The following is a 26464-nucleotide window of genomic DNA, read 5'->3' on the forward strand; positions in this document are numbered from 1 at the left end:
GTGATGAAGCGCGAAAGTGTTGATGGTCAGCACTTCTAAGAAAATGATTGAATATGTTATAATATGGGCGACGGGTCAAGCAGCAAAGTAAAAGAAAAGGAAAAGGGGGTGGACCAAAATATTGCCTTGTTGTTGAGTATAAGAGGTACATGTTTAATGATTACTGTACAGTATGATATTGTGCCAAGAAATATTTCTTTGTATTTGCCTTAAAGGAATAAAGAGATGTGCACTGTTTTATGTGGAGAGGGAGTGAATTCCAAATATCAGGCCCGTTATGCCGAATTGATTTTTGAGCTAATAGGAGTTTAGGGTTATTCAAATGGAAATCATTACGATGGCGCGTGGGGTAAGCATGGACATCCCTGTTAAGGGAAAATGCGTTGTGGAAGAGTGGGAGTATATTTTGTCACGTGCGTACAACAATATAGGGAAAATAAAAAGAATTTCACAAAACTTTACTTTTTTAATAAAGTGCACATTTTTTTCTTCGTGTTACTGATGTATGTTCAGGGTAATATTATTCCCCCTGCCTTCTTAAAGGGAGAAGTTGAGTGTTCTCTTGTTATGCGAGAAAAATGGAAATATTGTGATTTTTCTTAATTCTTTCTTCATATCGTGGTACACATGTGACATCACAAGCAATAGTGGTCTTCTCATCCAGCCATGACTAAGCAGAAACTTCAAAAATTCATAACTTTTGAGCAATTTGTCCGACTTTCCTCAAACTCTCAATGATGTGCTCTACGAATATTGCTGCATTTGCTCAACCCACATGTCTATGAAGGTGAACTTGTCCTTTAAAGGGTGTGTACAGTTCTGGTCGAGGTGAGGATTTAGCATTTAACGTTTTGCGAGATATTCAGAAACCACTCTGTGAGATGTCAAAGAGCATGCAATTCTAAGGGGTATCAAAAGTTTATTTGATGAAAATCAGTTTTGAAATGGCTGAGATATCCAAAAACAAGGTGAAACAAAGAGATCCTAATAAAAGGCATGGCCTGTCGCCTTTTATTATTATTATCACTTTTTTGGATATCTCAGCCATTTGAAAACCAATTTTCATCAAATAAACGCTGAATCCTTCTTAAAATTACATGCTCTTTCATATTTCATAAGAGGTTTCTCATTATCTCACTTAGGAATGTTCAAAACATGAATCCCTGCCTCAACCAGTACTGTACAGTCCCTTTAATATAGCTTGGCTTGTGGAAGAGGATGAAACATACTGTAGGATAATTTCCAACCAGTGTTGTAGATGACTCCAAAGAAGCTCAATGATACCTAGTATTCTTTGACTGTCATTATGTGGGCAGTGTAATTCCATGTATCTACCATCAGTGTTTGTTTACCGAAAATAAAAAGTGCCATTTACAAATTTTCCCTCTGTGCCTGTTATTACATTTACCCTTTTCATGTGGGGAGAATACAAGATGCTCTGACATCATTGGTCTTGACACCCACTTAGCTAGTGTTCTGCAGCGTGCAAAATGTTTGTGCAAAGCATGAGTGTGTACACAAACCAAACCTGTCTGTAGATCATATACAATACATGTATGTCAGATACTGGAAAGAAGATACTAGAAAGAAGTTCATTGGTCTGGAGTGTTTACTGTATAAGCTGTTATTTTCGCGAGGGTTTAATTTTCGCGAATCACAGTTGGATCGCGACTTTAACAACACGCGAAAATGTCTCCATGCGCCCTGTTAATAGTGCATTAACGTAAGCGTCGGCGTCAGTTCGCGAAAACAACATCTCGCGAAAATGTCTATGGCCTCGTCATTCGTGAAAATATCTGTACGCGAAAATAACAGCATGTACAGTATTGCTTACTGGTCTAGATAAGACATAAATTATTTTTAGTCTGTTCTTGTCCCTTTGCTTTATATCAATAGCTGCAATATTCTTGATGGTAAGATACATGAACATACTGCCATTTGTATGACATTGCATTGGCAGTACCTTGTATGTGCTTCTTGGACTCATGATTACAACCTAAAGCACACATGTTTGCTACATTGTCATAATTATCACTCATCAAAATTCTTTGGTCTGAAAAGGCAATTTGGAATGGAAAAGCAGCAAACGTTGGCTGCGCCTTGGCTTGGGTCAGAGGATGTGACACATGCCCAACTTCCTCTGGTTTAAGAAACTTTTTAAAGTGCCCTGCAAAAAGCTGATATCCTCACGAGATATTTTTATCCAGGAACCCTGCCTTAGGTGAAATTTGCTCGGAACAGTCAACTGGGCATGGGGAGACTTTTTGCTCTTGTATGTGCCTGTCTGACAAAGCAACAACAACAGCAACAACAAAAAAGAAAAAAACCCACACCAGTAGAGAAGTGGTGACAAGTGGTGGCTACAGTATAGTGGTGTGAATTTCAGGATGTCTAAAGCGATAGCACATTATTATGAGGGCTATCAGGGTTTGATCAAGGAGGTGACGTCTCACCTCCCTGGTTTGATATAAAGATGTAGAGTACTTCACACTTTTCATGAGCAGAGATGGATCTCACATTAAGGTAAACTTAAAACCACAATCAAGACAAGAAAAACATAAACAGGAAATTGTGGATTTGCTTCTCAAATGATTGTACATTAAAAAATCACATATGGTATAGATGTTAGGAATTTATGTGGATAGCTCACAGTTGTGTAGAACTGCGTGCTATGTTGCCAGTCACAGTGAAACAAACTTATCAAACACTGCTTGATTTTCGTTAAACACCTGTAAGTTCCTAAAGTTGGTTGTCTCAATTTGGAAATTGGGCATTTGTGTGTGTGTTGGGGGGGGGGGTGCATAGAGATGAAGTAGGCACAACGCAGTATATAAGAAGTATGGTTTGGTCAGCACAAGTCACCTGACAGTCGTAATGCAATCAATCCTATATTGCAATTAACTCAAGAGAACTCCTTTTAATACACCTTGAACTCTAATAAAAAAAGATATCAAGGATTATTACCCGTATCAGGCATCAGAGCTGTGGTTCTTCGAAATTGTATTCCCTTCATCTTATGCGCGGGGTTACGCACCAGCAGGGAGAAGAGGAGCAAATATTCCCCGCTTTAACAAACGCCTATGGGATTTGCGTGTTAAAAACGAGGGGAATATAGCATCCGGGCACTTGAGCTCCCGGGCACTTGAGCTCCCAGTGAGGAAAATTTGCTGTTGATGACAGTTTCTCGCTGAGTAGTTTCGTGACAAAGGGCAAATTGCCACAGGTTAAGACGTAAAACTAAATGACGATCGCTGTTTACAGTGACTGTACTGTGAGCCTTGCAATTTCTACGCGCGCCGCATACCCGAGTTTCGCGACAGAGGGCAAATTCCCATAGGTTGACACGTAAAATTAGGGGACGATCCCTGCGCCTGTGTGAGTTAGCTGTTATACGCGCGCCACATACCTGAGCTGTGTGTAGGGATGCAGCATGCAGTGTGGTGTAGAGCTCGAGCTGGCGCCAAGTGAAAAATTGTTCAAATTTACATTGTAATGATTTATTTTGTTTCTCAAGATGCCTGAAATGGGTAATGATAATGATATGGACTGTCTACTTCCGGGGAATACGTCATTAATTGCTCTCACTAGAGTTGTATTGCCCTCGTCTTCGACTTGGGCAATACAATTCTAGTTCAGGCAATAAATGTGGTATCCCCCTCAAGGCCAGTCCATATTACATTAGTATGTTTCAGTGCTAAATCAACAATATTTATTACACAAAATGTCTATACTGCTTACTACATGTAGGTGAGCCTACATAATCCACACTGACCTACTTTAATAAACATTGTGCTCTTTGTTATACCCCCCCCCCCATTAATGATCTTAGCACACTACAAGTACCTAGTGGTAGCATGCCATGCATGCCTCCTTGTGAGAAGGAAAAAGAAAAGCACTTGTGTGTGGTTTGCTGACGAGTAGAAGGGCTCACTGCCTCATTGCTGCTGACCCACTGTTAACGAAGTTAGCAGCTAGAAGACATTCACAGCTACCAAGTTTATTGAGCAATAGGAAGTATCAGTGGCGACACGTTTTATGTAAGGCATAGGCAGCGTAGCAAGTGATATAGCCAGGAATCTACATTTCTTGTCAAAAAGACAAAACTTAAAATCAGCAGCAACCTGTAACTTACTGTGGCTAAGAATGGTGACTCATGTAGGAAAAATACCCAAATTATGCTATAATTCACAATCTAAGGTTACAATTACAAGTAGGTCCCTACAATTTTGTTGTTGTTATTGTTGTTGAAAAATTTGACAATTTATCAGCCGGTAGGCCTATGTATTTGTATATCATGCATCTATCCATTGCAGGAAAGCCAAGCATCAGGTACATACCTGTTGGAAGTGTTGCCTCTTTCATCAGTTTTGTTCCCTTTAGAAGAGTCTTGGTTTTATACATTAAAGCCATTATTTACTATTTGCACATGAAACAAAAACCCAGCTTTAATCCTTTAAAATTGTTCTAGTAGTTCTAGAACAATTTGGCACGCCGTACACCGGGGTACCGTTGTAACCCAGAGTACCGCGTTGTATAGCGCCATCTCATGCCCATTATTCATAATGCGTATCCGAACTCAGATACACCGATTCCGAATTCGGATACGGCAAAGTCGTCGCAATGTGAACTAGCACCATAGGTGTTTTTCGAGGTAATTCCTAGCACCACACCGTTTTGTAAACATCATCTTCCGTAACTTTTATTTTCAGAAAAAAAAATAATCACCGAAAGCCCAGAAAATTCACCCCAAAATCAACTGTATTTCTTCAAAATTTGATCATGGGGGCTGCCATCTTTATAATCTTCTATGTGTGCGCGAATGGTCGATAATAAGAGATGAAATGTGAAAGAAAAAGGTTCAATTTAGATAATTGGAATTTATTTCTTAGATTAATAAAATATTTACGTGGATTTCTAATGTTATCATTAAAAATATTTCATTTAAATGATTTTCTCATTTCATTTTGTATTCATTAATTTACGGGGTAGTAGACTGGCAACTTCGTCTGCAATTGATTATTACACGTACACTGCGCTACGTAATTATAAGCACGAATGCTAGCATTACGCCAGCGCAACGGCCATAGTCATGGCGTCTGCGTGCAGTGATGGCCGTGCTAGCAGCGGATACAAGGACCTACTCAAATCTCGCAAAAAACACAAGAAACTCAATAGAAGAGGTAAACTAGAGAATGCCAGTACTAACAATAATATGTACAATAGTATCAAACAGTTAAGATTATAACAGAGCAGAAAATAATTATCAGTTGCATGCATTAATTGTTGTATAATCACAAATAAAAAAAAACATTTTTGTGCATAATAATACTAAAAAAATATTTTGACACATTTTTTGGTAAGCCAGGGTACAGAGCTGGAAAAAAAAAATTATTAATTCAACAAAATGGCGAATTTTCATTTGGTACCCCAGGGTACCAAATATTGCATCAAATGTAAAAAAAATGTGAACAATAGTTATGATAGAATTGTTTCTAGACTAAACCATTTACAGTTCTATTTTATAGAGAAAAACAGTGATATCTCCTTGTATATGGGGTTTTATTGCAAAATTTTTATATGGTAGGAGTAGGATGTTTTGTGATACAACTGACAAACACATATGCATCGAATGTGTTAACTCTTAACATTTTTTAGATCACTGCTCCCAATGGTAAACAATACGTTTAAGCACTGATATTGACAGAGTGTGGGGTTTTTGTTGTTTGTTTCGTTTGTAGAACCTAGGTACTGGTTTCGTTTTTAGAATCAAGGTACTGGCGAAACCAGAGTGGGAAAGAAGTGAACATATATCAATTACTGACATTTTAGATCCATCCCAGACATGTACCAGTACATGTAGGAGCCCTACTTCTTGTTTATTGCTGCAATCCGACAGTTCCTAGTAGTTTAGACTTAACCCCTATACTCCTAATATACATGTTTGCTCATATATTATTCCATTTGGCAAGTGAGTATTTGTTTCTAGTTCTTTTTGTAGAGCATTGGGATTCCGTTTTAGTTTGCCTTAAACTAAACATGTGGCAAGCAAATGAATATGTAATCACAGAGCCCTATGTCCTTTCATTGTGTTTTCTAAGTATGAAGGTCATGTACTGGATACGATAGTGCCATAAGTTATAATACTTGTCAGCTTGAAAGTAAGATTTGCCCTAGTGCATGGCTACATACTGTCATGCACCAACAGAACACCCGTCAGCACCGACATAACATCTGTCATACACCGACAAAACATTCTTGGATCAGCACCGAATGACTACAGCTGTTTACGCCATGTTTGCCAACTCCAACTCTCATGTCCCGAATGGACACTTTTATTCCACCCCACCCTGGTTTCACCAAGGCACATTACGGTTCTCCGTCACACCTCCCCCCAACAAGAGGAAAGTTATGAATGTAACTTTTCGACTATAAACACCTTCGTTGTAAGGCTTACTTCACTGTTCTTGCTTACTACACGTATTCAGCTCACACGATTACAAACTCAAATAGTTTTTGTGTTGTTTTCTTAAAACCTCACCTGGCATACTACACTTATAATCACTGATTTTGAGTCTCATCAGAATCAGTTAACTCCGACATCAATTGTCCACTTTTAGAACAATATATGAAAACTTGACAAGCCCCCTACAAAACATGTAAATACACAAATCAACAGTCTACAGTAATACACATGTGAAACTGTTTTCAACGGGTGCACATATACGAGTGCACATAATCTGGAAAGATTACACCAAATGTAATCAATCATTTCTCCAGTAGTATCAATATTTTGACTGAGACTGTGCTTTCTGGTAGTCTCGACTGTAATTATATCCTCACATACTTGACCAATAAACTTACATAACTTCAGGCATGAATAGTATTTTGTTTTTGGTAACACATACACTTCATCTTTAAATGTGAAATCCAAAAATACACTTTCTTCATGAAATTGTGCTGACTGTTGCAAAGATATGTTTGTTTCTCCAACACAAACTTTCACTGGAGTTTCACTGAATGTGGTAACAGCACACATTTCATGATTATAACAAAATCGTATTTAAACTCGTCAACACATGTGTACATCTACTCATGTACTTGCTAATACATCTTATACTTATGTCAACTCTGGGTCATACGTTAGCCAAAACAACAACAAAATTTTGAACATAGGACATTTCTTTTTGTCCCTTCACACATATGTACTGTCACGCGATAAGATGTAATATATGTGTAAACTCTGGAAAATATCGAGATCATACTCGACACACAAATGTGACGCTGTCACTCTGTAACGAAATACATATACAGGTTATTAATTTACAAAAGTGACATTATAACATCTTGGCTTCTTTATGCCTCACTGTCACTCAACACTTTTTCATTTATACAAAACAACACAAATTCTTTTGTTTTAACACAGATCGGTTGACATAAAACTCAAAATTTGATCAACAGTTTTCCTGTGACTGGCCGGTTGTGTTTTTGCTATACTGTTTTTGCATTTGCTAGCATTAACTCTGCAACGTATCGGTATACATGTACATACAATATGAATCCTTTGACTCTTTGGGGTACATTGAACAAAATCAAAATAGAAGTGTGCAACTGAAGCACAACTTTCACTGTAATCTTACACACCACAAATATTGTATCCTGGCGCTTCCTGTAATGTTGGGTTTTCAAAATATCATACAATGCTTGGCGTGTAACACATCAAAAAAATTTTCAAGTGATGTCTCCTTATAAGACAAAATATCGTGTACTAGTACTTTCTCATACTTCCTAGCATCACTCACATGTACTGTTTTCGCTTAAAACAAACATGATTAGCATAAATACAATTTCTTCCTTCACAGATCCTTGGGAAAGGAAGAAAACTGAACGAAAATACATAAACACATTGTTTGAAATGTTCAGCTTGATGTAGGTTTCACTGTAGATTTGAGATTGTTATCGTTCGGCAACATTATCAGCGCGCGCACAGTTTCAAACTCGCGACAAAGCGGCTGCTAATTTGTTGTCCTTTCCTGCTATGTGCACAATTCTCAGTGGGTACGGTTGGAGAATCAAACTCCAACGGAAGAGACGCTGATTCTTGTGCTTGAAGCGTTCTAAGAATGTCAATGGGTTATGGTCAGTGTACACCACGATGTCTCTTCCACCGTCCAAATACGCTTCGAAATGTTGCACGGCTAAAACGACACTGAGGCATTCCTTCTCCACAGTTGAATACTTTTGCTGATGGCGATTCAGTTTTTTGGAGAAGAAACACACGGGTTTGCTGTGTCCGTTGTCGTCATCCTGAAGTAGCACGGCTCCTACTCCTCGGTCACTAGCATCCGTAGCTAGCTGGAAGCTCCTCTCGAAGTTTGGTGCGATGAGCACGGGATCGTTCATGAGGACGGCCTTCAGCTTCTGGAACGCATCCTGGCAGCTCGCCGACCACAAGAACGTTGTACCCTTTTTCAACAAGTCCGTCAAGGGCACCACTAGGTGACTGAAGTTGGGGACGAATCTCCGGTAGAATCCGCACATTCCCAAAAAGCGCTGAAGCTCCCGTTTCGATGACGGCACTGGGAAGTCCAAGATGGCTCGGACCTTAGCATCTCGTGGTGCGACTCTACCTCGGCCTACCTTGTGACCTAGGTAAGTCACACAAGCTTTCCCGAACTCGCATTTGGCCAGATTCACCACGAGTCCTGCATGTGACAACCTCTGGAACAGCTCTCGAAGATGAGCAACATGCTCCTCCCACGTATTGCTGAAAACCAACACATCGTCTATATAGACAACACAGTTATCATGACCAGCAATAACTCGATTCATCATCCGTAGAAAAGTTGCGGGGGAATTTTTCATCCCGAAGGGCATGACACGACACTGGTATAACCCGGAGGGCGTGACAAACGCCGAGATCTCTCTTGCATCTTTGTCTAATGGCACCTGCCAATACCCTTTCATCAAATCCAATTTGCTGACATACTCAGCACTTCCTACCCGATCAATACATTCCTCAATCAAAGGAAGCGGAAACGAATCAGTCTTGGTTATGGTATTGACCTTCCTGTAATCTATACAAAACCTGGACGTTCCGTCTGCCTTTGGGACTAGCACTACTGGGGAACTCCAGTTTGAGTTACTAGGCTCTATGATTCCATTTGCAAGCATGAAATCTACCTCCCTATCCACCTGTTCTCTCTTAGCAGGATGAATCCGATATGGATGCTGCTTAATGGGTGCATTTTCACCAACATCTACTGTATGAACAGTGTCTTTCGCACAGCCCAATTTATCACTGCAAACCTCCGGAAATTCCTGGAAGATGTCGACAACATCATGCCTCTCCGAATCAGACAAATGATTGAGCAGTAACTCTGGATTTTCTAGTGCCTTTGAGTTCTCTACTCGCGGAATCATTCCCGACTTGAAACTCACACTCTGAGAATCTGGAGCATCAGATTCAAACTCTTCTGCACTTTTCTCAGCACTGTGTACGACACTCTCACTCACAACTGCACCTACGTCTTCTACCATCACACGGCTAAATAACTCCTCAAAAGCCGGAATAGGAATCAACGGCGCAGATCTAATGGCATGTTGTGGTTTTCCTACCACTTGACATTCATGACACGTTCGACAAAATTCAGACACATCCTTTCTCATCTTGGGCCAGAAGAAGTGAGTTCTGATTCTACACAAAGTCTTCTTGACACCCATGTGTCCGGCCATTGGAATTTCATGTGCAAGACGTAGAATTTCCTTTCGATACGGCGGAGGAACAACTATCTGGTCGATAATCGTCCAGTCCTCACCTGCGGGACGATCTGGAGGACGCCATTTCCTCATCAAAACACCAGACTTTACATAGAAACATTCTGGCACTCCCTTCGCCTCATCTACAGTCAATGCACCCTCTCTCAACTTCAACAACTCCTCATCTTCCATCTGTGCTTTGATTAAAGCTGGCTGACTGAACACACCTTCCTCCCAACTTTGTTCTCTTTCACCTTCACTAGTCACCTTTCCAAAGAATGTGTCACCAAGAGAAATTTCACTTTCAGACTCCTTTCTCTCACGCTCTGCTTCACTTGCTCGAAACCTCGTGATAGCACATGTTGGAAATACTTCTGGAAATTCATCGACAAGTTTTTCAGTTTCCTGCTCGTACACTGGGACTTCGGAAACAACCGGAAGGACACTCACTCGACCTCCTGCAAGGTCATTACCAAGCAAAAAGGAAACTCCATCCATAGGGAGAAATGGAACAATTCCCACAATCACTTCTCCTGAAATCAGTCCACTATCCAAATTCACTCGGAAAAGAGGGACCGCCCGAGTTCCTCCATTGACATCATGTATCAATACTTTTCTACCCGTGTTACATTCTATGGGCATACTCTTCACATCTCCTACCATGAGGGACTGTGTAGCTCCAGTATCACGAAGGATGACAACCGGTACTCTAAATTCAGCAATGGTAACTGTACCCTTGGAAATGAAGTCCTTGTACTTTTCATCCACACGACCACTTGAACATGTATCTGTCATTTTTGAGACACTGCTTTTCACAACATCTGGATGACGCTGTTCATCACTTACACTTGACTTAACAAAACCACTGGTGGCTGCTTGGTACTGTTTCTCTTTTGTTTCAGCATCTGAACTGTTCTGTGTACGTGTGTCTGCATGGACTAAACCATGTGTTGCTCTTTGCTTTTGTTTTTCTTTTGCTTCATTTTGTTCCAGCAATCGCCTACATTCAGACTTGATGTGACCTGTTTTCCCACAGAAAAAGCATCTCACTTCTTTGTATTGAGGCCGTGGCGATTTTGGTAGCTCTTTCTGTGATTCAGTCTTTACTTTATCCCTGCGTTCACTATGACTACTGTGCCACTTTTGAATGTCAGGATTTCTCGACTGATCAAATTTCCTCTTTCCCTCAGGACTTTTTGTTTTCACTTTATGTGTCAACTCATACTGGTCAGCGGTGACTGCTGCACTCCTTACATCATGTACTCTTCGATCTTCCAAATATGTTCTCAAATCTGGAGGTGTCGATTTCTTGAACTCCTCCATCAACACTATCTCTCTCAAATTATCATAAGTGAGATCTACTTTCATTGATCGAACCCATCGATCAAACATGATTTCTTTTTCTCTCTGAAACTCTACGTAGGTCTGTCCCGAACCTCTCCTATATCCTCGAAACTTTTGCCTGTAAGCTTCTGGGACTAACTGATAGGCAAGAAGGACTGCTTCCTTAACTGTGTCATAGTTATTTGCCTCCTCATCCGAGAGAGCAGACACTACTGAATGTGCCTTGCCTGTGAGCTTTTGTTGTACTATCATAGACCAATATTTCTTCTCCCACTCCAAATTCCTGGCTATTCTCTCAAAGGAGAAAAAGAAAGAGTCTACATCCTCTTCATCAAAGCGGGGGACCGTGTTTGCCATTTTTGCAATATCGGGCGTCTTGGGTCTCGACATAGTAACATTAGGCCTATCCCCTGGGACGATACTGGCCTGGGCCTGGGTCAACTCAATTTGACGTTGCATTAACTCTTGTTCGAGTCTCAGATTTTCTGCCTTCATTTTTTCTTTTTCTAACTCCAATCTTGCCAGTTCTAGTTGTGTGGAATCTACCCTCATCTCACTAGGTCTAGTAATAGTAGTAGCACTTTGAGCAGTTTTTCTACCTGCACTCTCAATCTCATCTGTACTCTCACTCTGGTCTGTGTTTTCATTTTCTACACCACCCAGTTCAAGCTTCTCCACCAGAACTGCAAAAATTTCTTTCTTTCGACAACATTCTCTGATATCAGCATGTACATGAGTTGCAACCTCAATCAATTGGGCTTTCACTAACCCTCTCAATCTACCAAGAGTGACGTCTTTCACAAACTCTGCAGCATCGAACTTGGCTGCCATTATTCACATCTAGCTTTCCGACTAGATTTCAAGACTACGTTGCTAACGCAACTTCCTACAGTACACTCCACTGCGTACCGAACTACGAGAATAGTCTAAGCAATTCAGACCTGACAAACACTCGTATATCTCGAGGCCAATTTCCTCGTAAAGCCACATCTAACGATGCTAATCCAAATAACCAGAAAGTGACACACTAATCTGATAAAATGACATAAAGGAAACGATAATACGTACCCTTCCTTTCCAGCAATCAATGCTGCAACCCTGGAATTCAGCTAGCGAGAAGACCAGTACAAGTGCGCAAAACATACTCATCGCATCGCTTCGCGAATCGCACTTCCATTCACAACCACTGCTAACGCAGCCCCATTACACATACCGTGCAATGTCACGCAGTATACAATACCGCTACTACGAACGAACGACACTGTTACGTTCGCTACCCTGTGTACACATTTCACATGAGTGCGAACACTACACATATATGTACCTCCAACGGGCATCGATCACTACAACGATGTAACAAACACCGAAATACTACCAAAAGACGGCTTGTTTGTATGTTCATTTCCCGGACATGTTCCCCACATGTCATGCACCAACAGAACACCCGTCAGCACCGACATAACATCTGTCATACACCGACAAAACATTCTTGGATCAGCACCGAATGACTACAGCTGTTTACGCCATGTTTGCCAACTCCAACTCTCATGTCCCGAATGGACACTTTTATTCCACCCCACCCTGGTTTCACCAAGGCACATTACGGTTCTCCGTCACACATACGAACAGTAGTCCACTATATAATGATAACGCTTGCTTTTTGTTTTGAACTAGTTGTTTTTGCAGTTAACAACGTACATTGTAGTATGTTTACAAGTAGGCCTACTTATGAGTATATAGGGCCTACTGTATAAGTGGATATTTTTCTTGCAAGTTATTTTTCGCACTCGTCCGTGTAAGATGTGTTTTGTTTGTTTTTAATTCCACGGAATCAAGACATCAGCTACAGGAACATATGGCAAGCAAAAATATTCACAGGCTTTTATTTTCACACTAGATGCTAATTGTGCAAAATGTGTGGAAATTTCCACCTTCAGAGTATGTAAATGATGGCTGGACTGAAAAGTAAACCAAGAGATCACTCTCGTGGGATTTTATTTTTTTTTTTCCCCCTTTTTTTCCCCTTTAGTTTAGCAACCTCTGCCCTTCCCCTTTTCCCCATGACCCCCATGCTGAAGTCCTGTGGGTTTGTGCCAATGTCCTCTTTTGTCATTCTGGAACCTGGTATATTGCTGGTCCCCCTCTTCAAGGGCACCTCAGACAGTCTGCTCATGCCTTTGAGCTCTGGCATTAAGTGCTCCAACCTCATTGGTTCGTTAAAGCATGACGTAGTTGCTGTGCAAATGCAAGCAGGACAGGGCTCCTGTCTGGCTTGCACACATACTATGCTCGTACATTCTGATCTGTTACCCCGTTGTTGTCGCTTAGTGAGAATACGCATTGGAGTTGTGTGTGCACTGCACAACACCATGTATGCATATAGTATGCAAGCTCACACACACTGACACACAACACACACAGAAACACACAGGGTTGATAGTGCATGGCACACACAGAAACACTACCGCACTCTTGATGTGAAGCCATAGACGCAGACTGTGTATGCTAATGCTGGGGCAGTTGGGGTTGGGAATAGAAGGGGACCCTTGATCACTGTATTCCTTACAGGCAGTTTAAATCCAAGTGAGCTGTGCTGTGCTGTTGCGGTGGTATTCTGCGCCATAAATGAACTCCTCTGTGCAATTCATACCAGTTATCTCACCTGGTTATACTTGTGTTTCTTTTCTAATCATGGATTACCACCTCAGATGAAAATCCAGCAAGACTGAGGTAAGTCAAGGTTTATGTTCTTTTAGAAGTTTGAGAAAAGGCCTTGTAAAATGCTGTGTTGTGTCTTGTCAGTGTATATTGCTGTGTTTGTCTGCTAGCAAAGAGATCTGTCATTCTTGCTGTGCAGTGCCTGTCACACATGAACTCAGACCAGTAGACGAAGACATCTTCCTCTTTTCTCATCATTGATCCTGTACAAGCTTTTTCAGCCTATTAGAAGAACAGATTGCTCAGCAGAGCAAGTTTCAATTACTTTTGAAACCAAAGTGGTTCCATTTGTGACATAGCATACCTCTGCTAAGAAACGGATGCCTGTATTTGTCATCAGCATATAGAGCAAGAGAGGGAGAAAGTCTGGACCATGTACATTTGGTGTACATTTCACTATCGTATTTGTTATTCCATCCATTAGTTTGTGCTTCTCTGTGTTTGTTATGCCAATCTGTGAACTAAAAATAGTAAAATGTTGTTTCTGAAGTGAAGACCATACTAGTATATGAATTGTAGTCTTGCTCTGTCAGCCACCAGTGTTATTTTTTTTCTCCCAAATGTGGCTATTGCTGTATGACATGTCATGGCTGAAAATTGTGACTGTTTTCCCAACATTACTGATCCAGTTTGGATGTGCCGGACATCACGTTTCAGAGCCTACATTGTTAAAGTAGTCCTGTTAGTGCCATTGTGTCACCAGCAAAAATCAATAGCATCAACATATTTTGTGATCAGTGTGTGAAAAACCATTGTGAGTGTTTTCTATTGTGTTGCATTAGAAAGAAAGAGCCAGCTTTGAAAAAGCACATGAATTGCTTTGTAATGGCATTCTATTTTTGTCATGTTGGGAATTGTAAAATGCAAGTATTTGTGCAAACACACTTCTTTTTGAGACAAGTAAAAAGAAAAATATAACAAAATGATTTAACCTGGATCTTTAAAGGCATAGTTTACCATTTGCAGATGAAACAAAAACCCAGCATTAGTGCTTTAAAATAGTTCTAAAATGTGAGTTAGGGATAGAAACAACCACTGAAAAAATTTGAATCCGTATGATCGTTGCTAAGTGTTGTTAAATACACAAAATGTGAACAATAATTATGATAAAAAGATGATGATAAAAAAATGTTTCCAGACTAAACCGTCTACAGTTATGGTTTATTGAGAAAAAACAATGATATCTCTGTATATTTCAGGCTTTATTGCGAAAATTTTATATGGTAGGATGTTTTGTGATACAACAGACCCACACATATGCATCAAATGTGATATCTTGAACTTTTTTGAAAATCACTGCTCCCAAAGGTAAAATGGCAAACAAAGGGAGAGAGAGAAAAGAAGAAGAAGAAGAAAAAAAAAAGGAGGGGGTTCCAAGTAGACAATTATAGTAGTATGTTGCAAGGCTTATGATATCTTCATGATTATGTTGACTGCAATTTAACTTTTCTTCTGTATTTCACATCGAAATGAAATGTTTGTCCGACAGACGTATTGTGCTTTCAGAAATTGTTGTCACATGCTAACAGAAAAATGTCAGGAGATAGAAATTTTCTACTTCAAAGTCAAGTTAGGTGTCGTAGTGGGAGCTAGTCTCATTGGCCACTTGTTAATACAATAAGCACAGAATGATGCATAATAATGCAGTGACCAGAAATAGGGATGTGAGGCTGTTGGTACTTTTTTGAAGGAAAAAAAAAAAAAAAACAGTCACAGTGAAGTTGTCAACAGGAAAAAGACTACCAGGTTACAATGGGAAAAATATGCAGGTTTGATGTGTGCTGCACTAATGGAACTGTGGGACACGGCTCCCCCAACTAGAGCCTCTTACACCCACCGATCACAGTATGTGTGCACACCACTTGTTCTCCCGCCTCATGTTTACAGTTCAGTGGAATTTGCCTCAATCTTTACGGCAACTGCCTTCACCCTTGTGAGAGCAGAGCTGTCAGGAACTTATAAAACTCATTCTCCATAACAGCCATGACATAGTTCCTCTTTATACTGTCATTTGCCCCTCCCCCCCCCCCCCAATTATGGAAAAAAAAATGAGTGCTGTGTTTGTCTTGTCCTTTATGACAAAAGAGATGTCACAGTAGTCATTGTGTATACTTCATGTTGTAGGCAGCTTACAAGAAGCAAAATGTAATGCAAGGATTTTCCACCCACGCACATTTTGTATCCCAGCACTATAATTGATATGGTGTATGCATGTCGATATGTTGGAACTTACATTGGTGTCATTGCCCTGTGTTTTCTTTTGGTCAGAAATAGACTGCGACAGAGGCTCTCTTGCTACTATAGAGTCGACTTCATAAAAAAGCTTACCATATTAAACATTTCTGCAGTGACTGTTATAGGCCTAATGATTTATGATTTTGGTTTTCAAATGAGATGCCTAAGCTGGATGTTCATGATATTACTACTTCCTGAAGATGAGAACAGACATTTTTTTGGTGCATTTTCCTATAAATATCAATTGCAATAAGAGCCTTGGGTGTATGATTGCTTGTATATCTCATTGGCAAAAAAAAAAAAAAAAAAATGTTTTTCAGGGGAAGAGTACCGTCTCCCTCTGTTGGTATTAAAAAGCACTTTTTATAGCTTATGGGTCTGCCAACCCCTCTGACAATAATACAACTTCAACTGCAGTTGCATGTACTACAGTATGCATTCTGAATCATGGCATACATATACTCCATTATTTGATAGAACATATGTGCACCAATGCGCTCAACTGAATGAGAGTTCTTTTTTTTTTTCTTTTTCTTTTTTTGCAGTGGAAAAAATTGATCTTTAATAACTCAGTTTTCCTCACAAGCTGGTGTGGTTGACAATGCATTTTGCATCACAATACTCTATTGTGCAATATGTTGGATGTTGACACTGTGGAAGTGTGTAATTGGGATTCCCCATTCAGAGAAAAATTTCTATCACCACAGGATGGTGATATTCATGCGGGTGTTGCAGCATTTCTTGTGAATTACTGTCACTCTAATTATGGCAGTGGTTAATCTTCCTCTAAAATAAGCATCTTTTTTTCTTCTTTTTTTTAAACCTTGCATTTTTTCACCATGACTGTTGGCATTAATGTCTAAGCCAATTCAAATGTCTTGGTCATTGCACCAAATATAGGAAAAGGTTGCAAAGATCCATAAGGAGCATATAAAGTGGCATAGAATTGCTCACATTTAAATATTATCTTGATGACTTCTGATGTCCAGTCAAACAGTAGTAATGCTGGACTCATACTTCGTGCATTATGTATGATAACAGATTTTCTTTTCTGTTGGAAAAGCAACTTGCAATTGAGGCAAAGGTATGTTTACCAGCCTTGCCAACTTTTTGTGCCATTTAATCGGAATATTGGCTTTTTTTTTCAGGAAAGGAAAAGCTTCAGTGGGCCTTGTTTCTATTTTTAAGAATATCTGTCAGTTGTAAATTATGAGACTTGTAAAAGTTTCTAATTTGGCAAATTTTACTCCCATTCGTTCATGTGTTCAGCCTCACAGTTGGCAGCCATGACATGCATGCACGTGGTATTACATGTATGTTGCATTCTGCCAAGTTGTGTATACAACAATGTGCCTTTGCTGCGCTTATGTTGTTCTTGCACAGGAACAAAACTTGGAAGATGATAGGCAAGTGATAATGGGTGCTCAATTTGATTCTGTTGTACATTCATGCATTTCAGCGATGCAAACTTATGTTTCAGTATTCTATTAAAGTTCATGAATTTTTAAAGTAAGGAAATGCACAACTACAAAGTCAAATTTGTAGAATACATTTGTGGTTAAATTGCCTGGGCCACTTCATGTCCGGTGGTTGTTTGGTGGTGTTATTTGTTTGTTTGTGTGTTTGTTTTTGTTAGTCTTGTGGTGTAAGATCAACTACTGTCCATCAACCAGTGTTGTCACACTCTCACTTCATCATGCTCATATCTCCTGGCAGAGTTGGAGAAGTGGATTCATTCATCCAGAACCAATATCCCTAAATATGTATGATGGACAATGTGCTTGACTGACAATGTTCTGTCTCGTCATATTGTAAGTTTAAGTTCTTATCATGATAGTTCACATACTCCCTTGCTTATATGTGGGAAGTGTAGTTGTAAGGTTTTAATCTGTTGTTTGCTGTTCCCAAGCCTTGATTTTTCATTATCCAGTATGCATGTGCACTAAAATCTTCCACAAAGTAGCGGAACTGAGACAGCTGCATAGAAACAAGAGTGAATCATTCCGTGCAAGAGATTATGTTCCCTAGCTGAAGCTGTTTTCCAGCACATGCATAGATACATGTATGCTGTTTAGAAGATATAGCTGGCTGAATATGAATGGAAGCCGACTAATCAATATGCCATCATTGAACCCATTACAGTGCTCTCCACAATAACACTATTGATTTCAGTACAACCTGGGACTCGCCACAACCTGCTTGTTTCTCCTGCTCACAGCCATTGTCTATGGTTTCTCTACTGTTGGTGTGTGATGCTGACAGAAGAGATCATACAAATTTGTCTCAGGATAAATGCCTTGTCCAGTGGCGACGCTTGAAGCAGTGGTGAAGATGCTGATGTGCCAGTGGAGTTTTACTAAGTTTTTGTCTAAGATCAACCATTGCTTGTGATCAGTGCAAATCCTCCATTGTACACTACTGGTGGACCCTCACAGAATTAGGTGTTTACCCACAAAGTACAGTGTTGTATCTACAATTGTTGTACATTGACTCTGTTTAGTATGGTCAGGCCCAGGTTCAATAGTTCAAAGTTTTGCAAGCATACATTCTGTGGTTCCTGCTGCATGGATTGTACTCTTATACAGGAATTAGATTGCTATATGACCCCATACATTTGAATTGCATATACAGATGTGAACAGTTCCTCACATAATACATACAGCAGGGCATCTCCCTCATTGAAGTTGTAGTTGCAATACCAGATCATTCCAAACAACCCACTCACTTGTCATGACTGATTTCTGGCATTGACCCCTACTGTAATTGTGCCTATTTCCTCTCCTAGTTATTCCCATTTTCCATGCTTTCCTTCAGCATATAAATAGCTGCTACAGTAGAAGCATTAGGAAGTAGTAGTGGTAGTCTATATGATGCTGTGTACTCTGCCTTTCCATGTGAAATAAAATAAGCAGTGAATAGTGCAATGGAAATACCCAGTGAATTGTACATAAGTCAAAACAACCAGGTGGTAAAATGTGAATCATACTCCCTTTAGTTTAAATACATCAGTATCAACAACATACACTGAATTTTTGCAGCGACATTCCATATTGTGACAGCTAATATTGTCTAGTGACAAATGACTGTGTCAATAAATTTCTGTTTCTTTTGGTAGTGGTGTGTACTAGAACCTTTACCCTAAATGGTCTGGCTTATGTGGTGAGTGTTATAGCTTGACCTTGAACTGCAGGGGGTTATGAAATATTGCCATTGAGCTATTGCCTAAGCTGAAGCTGCTATGCTTTGATGAGAGTTCCCATAGTGTCTTGCAAGTGCTGGCTCTCATACTGAAAGTACACCTGCTCTGATTTGATAGAGCAGAATGTATCATGTCAATTTAGATAGGACTGTGTTGAAATACGCAGATATTAGGCTGATATACTGTGAAAGTGGAAATTTTCAAGCATTTCGTGCAACCAGAAACGAGCGCAGAAACTTTAGGCATGCAAATATTTTTGCTTTGACATATGTACTAGGCCTATTAATTAATGTCTGGATTCCGCAGAATTTGAAAATTGTGACATTCATCTTACCTGGTGGAGCACAAAAATTACTTGAGCAAAATATCCACTATTACAGTAGCTGCAAAAGAGCACAATCTGAATAAAAAGAGCTCATCATGGTGTCAGCTGCAAATGTGGCCTATTTTCATAGAGCAGGTTTCATAGGATTTCATAGTCATTTGCTTTTTGACAGGATTTTCATGAATGGGACCCAGTGGTACTTCATCTTCGAAGTGGTTGTGTTAATTATTTGCCATAAAAAGAAATTGTCTTTTAGGAAAATAAGTCTAAAAGGCTTACACATAGTCACTCTACAGTTTGCACTGTGCTATGGGAGAACAGAACTTCCCCTCTTTCATATAATGGGGAAGGACACTTGAAAAGCTTGGTGAATTTGTGATGGTGTGATGCAAAGAAAATATAGAGTATGCAGGAAGTCCCTCCCCCTTCCATTATTTGTGTTTTGCAAATTATACAGAATTTCACGCTATGTACAGTTACATATATAGCAGAAGTTTCCTCCGTCTGTTCTGTGCCATGGTGGAGTGTTGATGTGCCAATCGTACAGAATCAGATCACACTGCCCTCAATTTCCAGTCACGGTGAATGATAGCAGGTCGTATCACTGCACCAATTTATATTCATCCTTCCTCTGCTTCTGTCCTCCAAGCTCTCTAATGCTTCATTCTCTTTCTCTCACCATGTCTTTATACTAGTTACGCTGTAGTATTGCAATGCCCTGTAATTCACTGTCTAATGAATAAGCAGTCTGTACATTGTCAGGGGACTGTGCCTTCCCATTTAAAAAAAAAAAAAAATTTTAAAGAAGTATTCCAATTTAGCTGTCTGAACAACAGAAGGAAATCATTATGTTATGTGGGGAAAATATTTTATCAAAAAGAGTTCGCACCTCATGCATTGAATTTAGTACAAATATGCTTTAAAAATTGCTGTACTGCAGTTGGCCCATAGTAATGAGTTAATGTTTTCCAAGAGAACTGAAGGTGCTGTAGTGGTTGAACCTTGCCAAAAGCATCGTAATGTAAAGGAAGGGACTGATTGAATGGCTATGCGAGCCATAGCCAACCAGTCCTTTTCCGTTCTAATTACAGTGAGAATTAGGCCCTACATGATTGTAAGTAATCACTACAATGAGTTGATTGCCAACACAAACATACCTACACGGTAGTAGGTCAGTACCAAATTCAGGGGCAGTATACCATCTCATGCACCTGGTGAAAAGTTACGTATTGCATGGATAGCCTAGATGCAAATGACAATTTGTTTTGATGTAGGCCTAATTGTGTTGACCTGCAAAACATGCCTGGATTTGTCAGTTCTGGCTTGTACAAAAGTTTTTCATTTCCATGCAGTATTTTCTTCTTCCTATATGCTGAAATTTTGCAAATGATTTATTAAGTGTAAAGGACATTTATAGGCAAGTACCAGTATGCATTTATCCAATTAGATTTTGTTTAACAATTGCTCAAGGTCACATGCAGTCCAGTTTTCAAAGAAATGTATAGATTATGGTTTTATTCTCTATTCTGATTGGGGGTGGGGGTGGGAGAAGAGCGCTTCTAATCTAGTTCCTCAGACAAAAAGGTCATATGATATCGTAAACTTGATGGATTGGATGCGTGTATGAGTAGGGGAAAGAACAGTTCTACTCTCTGCTCAGACAGAAAGGTCATTTGATACCATAATCTTGATGGATTGACCCTGTGTGTCGAAAATATAAAGAAACTACTTACCTAGAGGTTATGATAGCCTTGTCCAGGGTTGTGCCCTGTTTGTTGTACTTCACCTGTTGAATATTGCTTCACTGCCCAAATGGATTCGCTTGTTTTTCACACGAACTCTACCAGAAATTCAGAGATACTTTAGGGCTTTTTACACTTGTGTTTCTTAACCCCGGACTTTCTCTGACCCAGGACTATCGTTAGTCCCGTACCAATTTTTTCAGCTTTTTACACTTGCCAATTAGTCCCGTACTATCTCTTGTCCGGGGCTAAGGAGAAAACTGACCTTTTTACACTCGTATTTCTTAGCCCCGGACTTTCCAAACCACATGAATATTCATAATTACGCTGTGTACTGTACACGTACACGCACGCACCGGCAGCACTTGATTACCTTGTTTCTGATTGGTCAGTGATGGTCGGACTTCGTCTCCGTCGCTTAGCCCAGGATTATTTTTTCGTTCTGTTTACACTCACTTGCTTGGCACCGCAATTGCGGTGCTAACCCCTGCTATTTTGCAGGGCCAGATAGTACCGTACTATCGGTGGGGCTAGCCCACTTTGGCAAAAACGAGTGTAAACAGAAAGTGGGCTAAGGATAGTCCTGTACCAACGGTGGGGCTAAGGCCCCCCCTTAGCCCCACCGTTGGTCCGGGGCTAAGCAAAAATTTACAAGTGTAAAAAGCCCTTAAGTGTCACAAGGCCTATGTAAATGCATGCATATTTACTCAATTATGGCAGAGAACACTGTTATGTAACTCAAAGAATGTTTGAGACCAAGAACCCCTTGCAGTTTTTGAGTGCCTTTTCCCAGCTATTGCATGCAAACTGGATTTGAGGTATTGTATACACAATACAAGTATACACAGATGAATGAGTATACGAGTATACACAGATGAATGTACACACATTGTAAGTAGCTTGTTAACTGGGCCTTCAGAGGAAAACTACATGTACACACATTGTGATTAGCTTGTTAACTGGGCCTTCAGAGGAAAACTATCTGAACAGTAGAAAATGCTAATGAGCAGGCTGTCAAATGACGATGTCTTGATCTAGGAGTGGGAAGGAGACTGCTGTGCTTCTTCCGTCTTATAGTCATGGACCATTGAAAGATTCTCTACTGAGAACTTACCATCATGCTGAGCAACAAATGGAAAACCTTCTGACAGAGCCATTCGCAAGATCATATCTCACCAAACTACCAGTAATCCAGTATGTAGGTACAGCCAAACTGCGAGAAATATTACTACTGCAGCAGATATCTAGCTTGTTTTTGTAGGGATTGTTCAAGATAAAATATGCTTGATATCAAACTCATTTATGTTTAGCATTTGCAACATACTAAAGACCTGGTAGCATTAAGATACTAAGCAGTGTGAAGGTTTGCCCAACTCAGATTATAATTCAAGAATCCCTGTAATGGATTGTGTACAGCTTTATCATTGATCTGTATGTTATTAAACGTACACACACAGCCAAACATTCTTGACTTTAATCAAACGTTACCAATGAGTACCGGTAAATGCTGTGATGCACTTATTTGCTGACAGGCAATTCTACTCAAGCAGGCCTGTGTTAGTTGATTCAATTGGGCCATCCATGTTCCCCCATGCTACCGGGTCTGATATTCCCCCCCCCCCCCCCCCCCCCAAAAAAAAAAAAAAAAAAAATTGCAATTGTTCAAGTGTCAAACCAGTTTCAGTGATGAAAGGTGACTTTTTGTTACCATGGTAGTTATTGCCTTTTTGATTGGCCTACATGGATGCAACTTTATCTGATGGACAATCTGCAATATCCGGCAGTCTTGCTGCTGTTAGAGAAAAAAAAAAAAAAAAATGGATCAAATTGACATTTACAGAATCTGCCCTATTGTGTGTCTGAAATTTAATGGGGTTATTTTTTTTTTTAGCATTTGTTTTATTTTTACAAGAATCAGTTGCATATTTGTAGAACAGGACTTGTTCGTTAGAATAGTGACAACGGATACAAGAGTTATCAGGGTATGTATTTTACTACTATGCACTGAAGTGCTAAGCAATGCATGTGTTATGATGGGTGTGTAGCACCCTTCATTCACTTTGTGATGGAGTAAGTTGATGAACTGTCAAACTTATGATATTGGCTCAGCTAGTGTATACACATTGCATATTGTGTGGAAAACCACTGAAGAGTGCAAAGGTTTAAAACATTGTTTTCACTATCGAGATGTCTGGCTGCGACCAAAATAACCACGCTAATAAACATTTACTAAAACTGTTTATAGGAACAGTAACACCACTAGTTACATCATTTGGATACATTTAGTGTGACTGTTGAGCATTTAAACCTTCTTTAACAGTATCTTTAAGCCCATGGTAAGCTTTTATAATCATATGTGTGTACAATGGTCCTCATTTGAGGCAAAGATTTCTTCATGGCAATTAGTACACCACAGGCATACACAGGCACAGAAATGAAAAAAAAAAAAGGGGGGTAATCAAGAGGAAATTGGTGAAGCATAAACAAACCCCATAGCACATGACCCTGACCCACATCTAGCCGGGAACAGAGGATTGTTATTTCTCCTCCTATAGTGTATAAGTTTGTCCTCAAAGTAAGATAATGGGTAGGCCCTACTGATAAAGTGGAAAGAGCTGAAGGTAGCTAGAGTGAAAGCAGACTGGTTTGTGTTCAAGACTGTGGAAAGGGCAGTTCATGAAATTCAATATTACTATGTTATGACCAGCAGGGTGCAACAACCCACTTTCCCTGCTTGCTATTAGGGTAGTTGGATCAGTAATTACTAGTGGTATGAATGGACACTTGCTTGTGTTATGGGTCCAATGTTCAAATACATAGAGAGGTGAGAAGTACCTTTTTTTTTTTTTTGTTGTTGTTGTTGTAATTGCAGTGCCCATTTGACTGATACTGTAAGAGTAGAAATTTTTGTGCGAGTAATTTTTCCTGCTCAACCGAGCAAAATGAATTTTGCTTGTTTTTAATTGCACGGAATGAAGACATTACACAGTGGTACATATGACAAACAAGAATATTCACATGCTTTCATTTTTTGCATCAGTTTGTGGTTGTGCGAAATGTGAGAAAATTTCCATTTTTACAGTAATGTGGTAATATGTGGACACCTTGCACAGCCTACCTGACCATCTATGCGAAGACAGATTCTGAAGGCAACACAAACAAGCAGCCAGATTATAGAGAGGCTGTCCTTAAACTTACATGTAGTCCCAACAATATGATAATCACACAGTTTGAAAGGGGCTTTTACCCCAGGTGGTTGCTGTAACCTGCAATAGAGTCATCTATATGAAAGAGATACTAAAGTAAACAATGTCTTACTAGAAACCTCGAAGTGTCCGAAGTGTATCAATTATTGTTGTGTGGTTAGGTTGTAATTGCATTGAGGAATTACCCATTTCTGGCTCTAGTACCTTGCCCTCGCATTTGCATACTGATAAAACATTAAACTGAGTCCAAGACTAGTACAGTCCTGTTACTTCTCTTGGTGCAGCTATTGAATTGCCTCTGTCAGACCAATGCCTTTTTTGGTCTGCTTCTGTAGTGAAACACTAGAGCTCGCAATTCCGCTTTCATGCTGCAGCAGAGGGAGAGGGAGAGAGAGAGAGAGCCAGAGAGACAGTGAGAGATAGGGAGAGAGGGAGGGAGCACGAGAGAGATCCAAGCCAGTGCTGTGTAACAGGTTTGGTGCATATTTACTTATGCGGGGCCTCACGAGGGGGTAGTGACTATGGGATTTAAATAGCAAGAGCGTGCCTACAGTGTACACAGTGTAGGGACAGGTTAGATTGTGCATTTTTACATGGCAGAGAGAGAGACGGGGCTGAGTTGCAGTGTGCGTGGTGTGGTTAGCCAGTGTTGAGCATAGCATGTATACAATGCAAGTGTGCGTGCGCATTCTCCCGACCGACGACGACAACTGAGACAGGAAGATCTACTTATGTCTGCAGTACAGGGCCCAAGGCTGGTGTGTAGTAGTGTAGATGTACAAACATGGCTGATTGTTTTGCCGGCGCACAGCGTTTCTCCGCTATGTAGGACTTGGTGACAGTTCGCTCCCCACAGGAAACTTGTATTGGCTCTTGGTAGATGTTTTCTACAAGAATGCCAGTGATGTGTTTATGTTTGTGAACCTGCATTTTCACCTGGATTACATTAATACATTATTCATTGTGCCTATCTTAGTTTGGTAAGCTATCTTCTTTTCTTTTTTATGGGGGGGGGGGGGTGTGACAGGATAAGTCTCTTTTTCTTTTCTTTTTAGTGTGTGTGGTGATTAAGTGCCTGCTGCTGTCTGGTTGCCTTGCCCTGCCACCTCTCCCCCTCCCCCATTTCTATGTGTTTTTAGTCCAATGAGACATACCATCTTGTTTGACATAGAACACTCATTGGAAATCCCCTGTTTGCCAAGCCAAGTCTATTGAAAGCTGAATGAACGTTCGCCATCAAACAGGCATATTTTTGCAATGCGTTGTCGAAACATCTTTGCTCATTCACATAAGGTCCATGTACTGCGTGAATTAGGTACAGAGCTGAATTCATCTTCCCTTTGTGTGACAGTTTGTCCGTTTTTATTGTTCATGTATTTGGCATGACTTTAAATCTTTATCGTTTTGATTTATTCAAAGAAGCCATTGTCGTGCAGACAAATTTACTGTCAGTGAATTCAAAATTTATGATTCGGATTAGGGTTATTGAAGCCTTTCAAACTTATATATAACACAGTTAGAGCATTTCCTCATTTCACTAAAGCAAATTCTTCATTACTTCATGTTGTCACTTGTTTGTTGATATTGTCAATGTCTTGGGTTTGGTGACATGAGATTTTTGTAGTGTTGAAATTTTGCATTACAATACTGTATATGCTGTTATTTTCGCATACAGATATTTTTGCAAATGATGAGGTCATAGACATTTTTGCGAATCAACGCCAATTTTTATGTTAATGCTCTATTAACACAGCGCATGGAGGCATTTTCACGTGTTGTTAAATTCGCGATCCAAATGCGATTCGCGAAATTCGCAAAAATTAAACCGCCGCGAAAATGACAGCTTATACAATATGACTAGTGCACAGTTTTGAAAATGCATTCCTTCATTCAATCTCAGGAGATTATCTTGCTGGCATTAGCCCATGTCAATTTTGTT

General features: G+C 39.9%; 1 protein-coding gene across 3 annotated transcripts in view; it reads left to right on the plus strand.

Moving 5' to 3' along the window:
- Window positions 1-26464, plus strand: part of LOC140231435 (uncharacterized) — an 89280-nt gene that overhangs the window by 23087 nt on the left and 39729 nt on the right. The gene's annotated exons all lie outside the window — the stretch shown is intronic.

Source organism: Diadema setosum, chromosome 8, assembly GCF_964275005.1.
Source record: "Diadema setosum chromosome 8, eeDiaSeto1, whole genome shotgun sequence".
Lineage (NCBI taxonomy): Eukaryota > Metazoa > Echinodermata > Echinoidea > Diadematoida > Diadematidae > Diadema > Diadema setosum.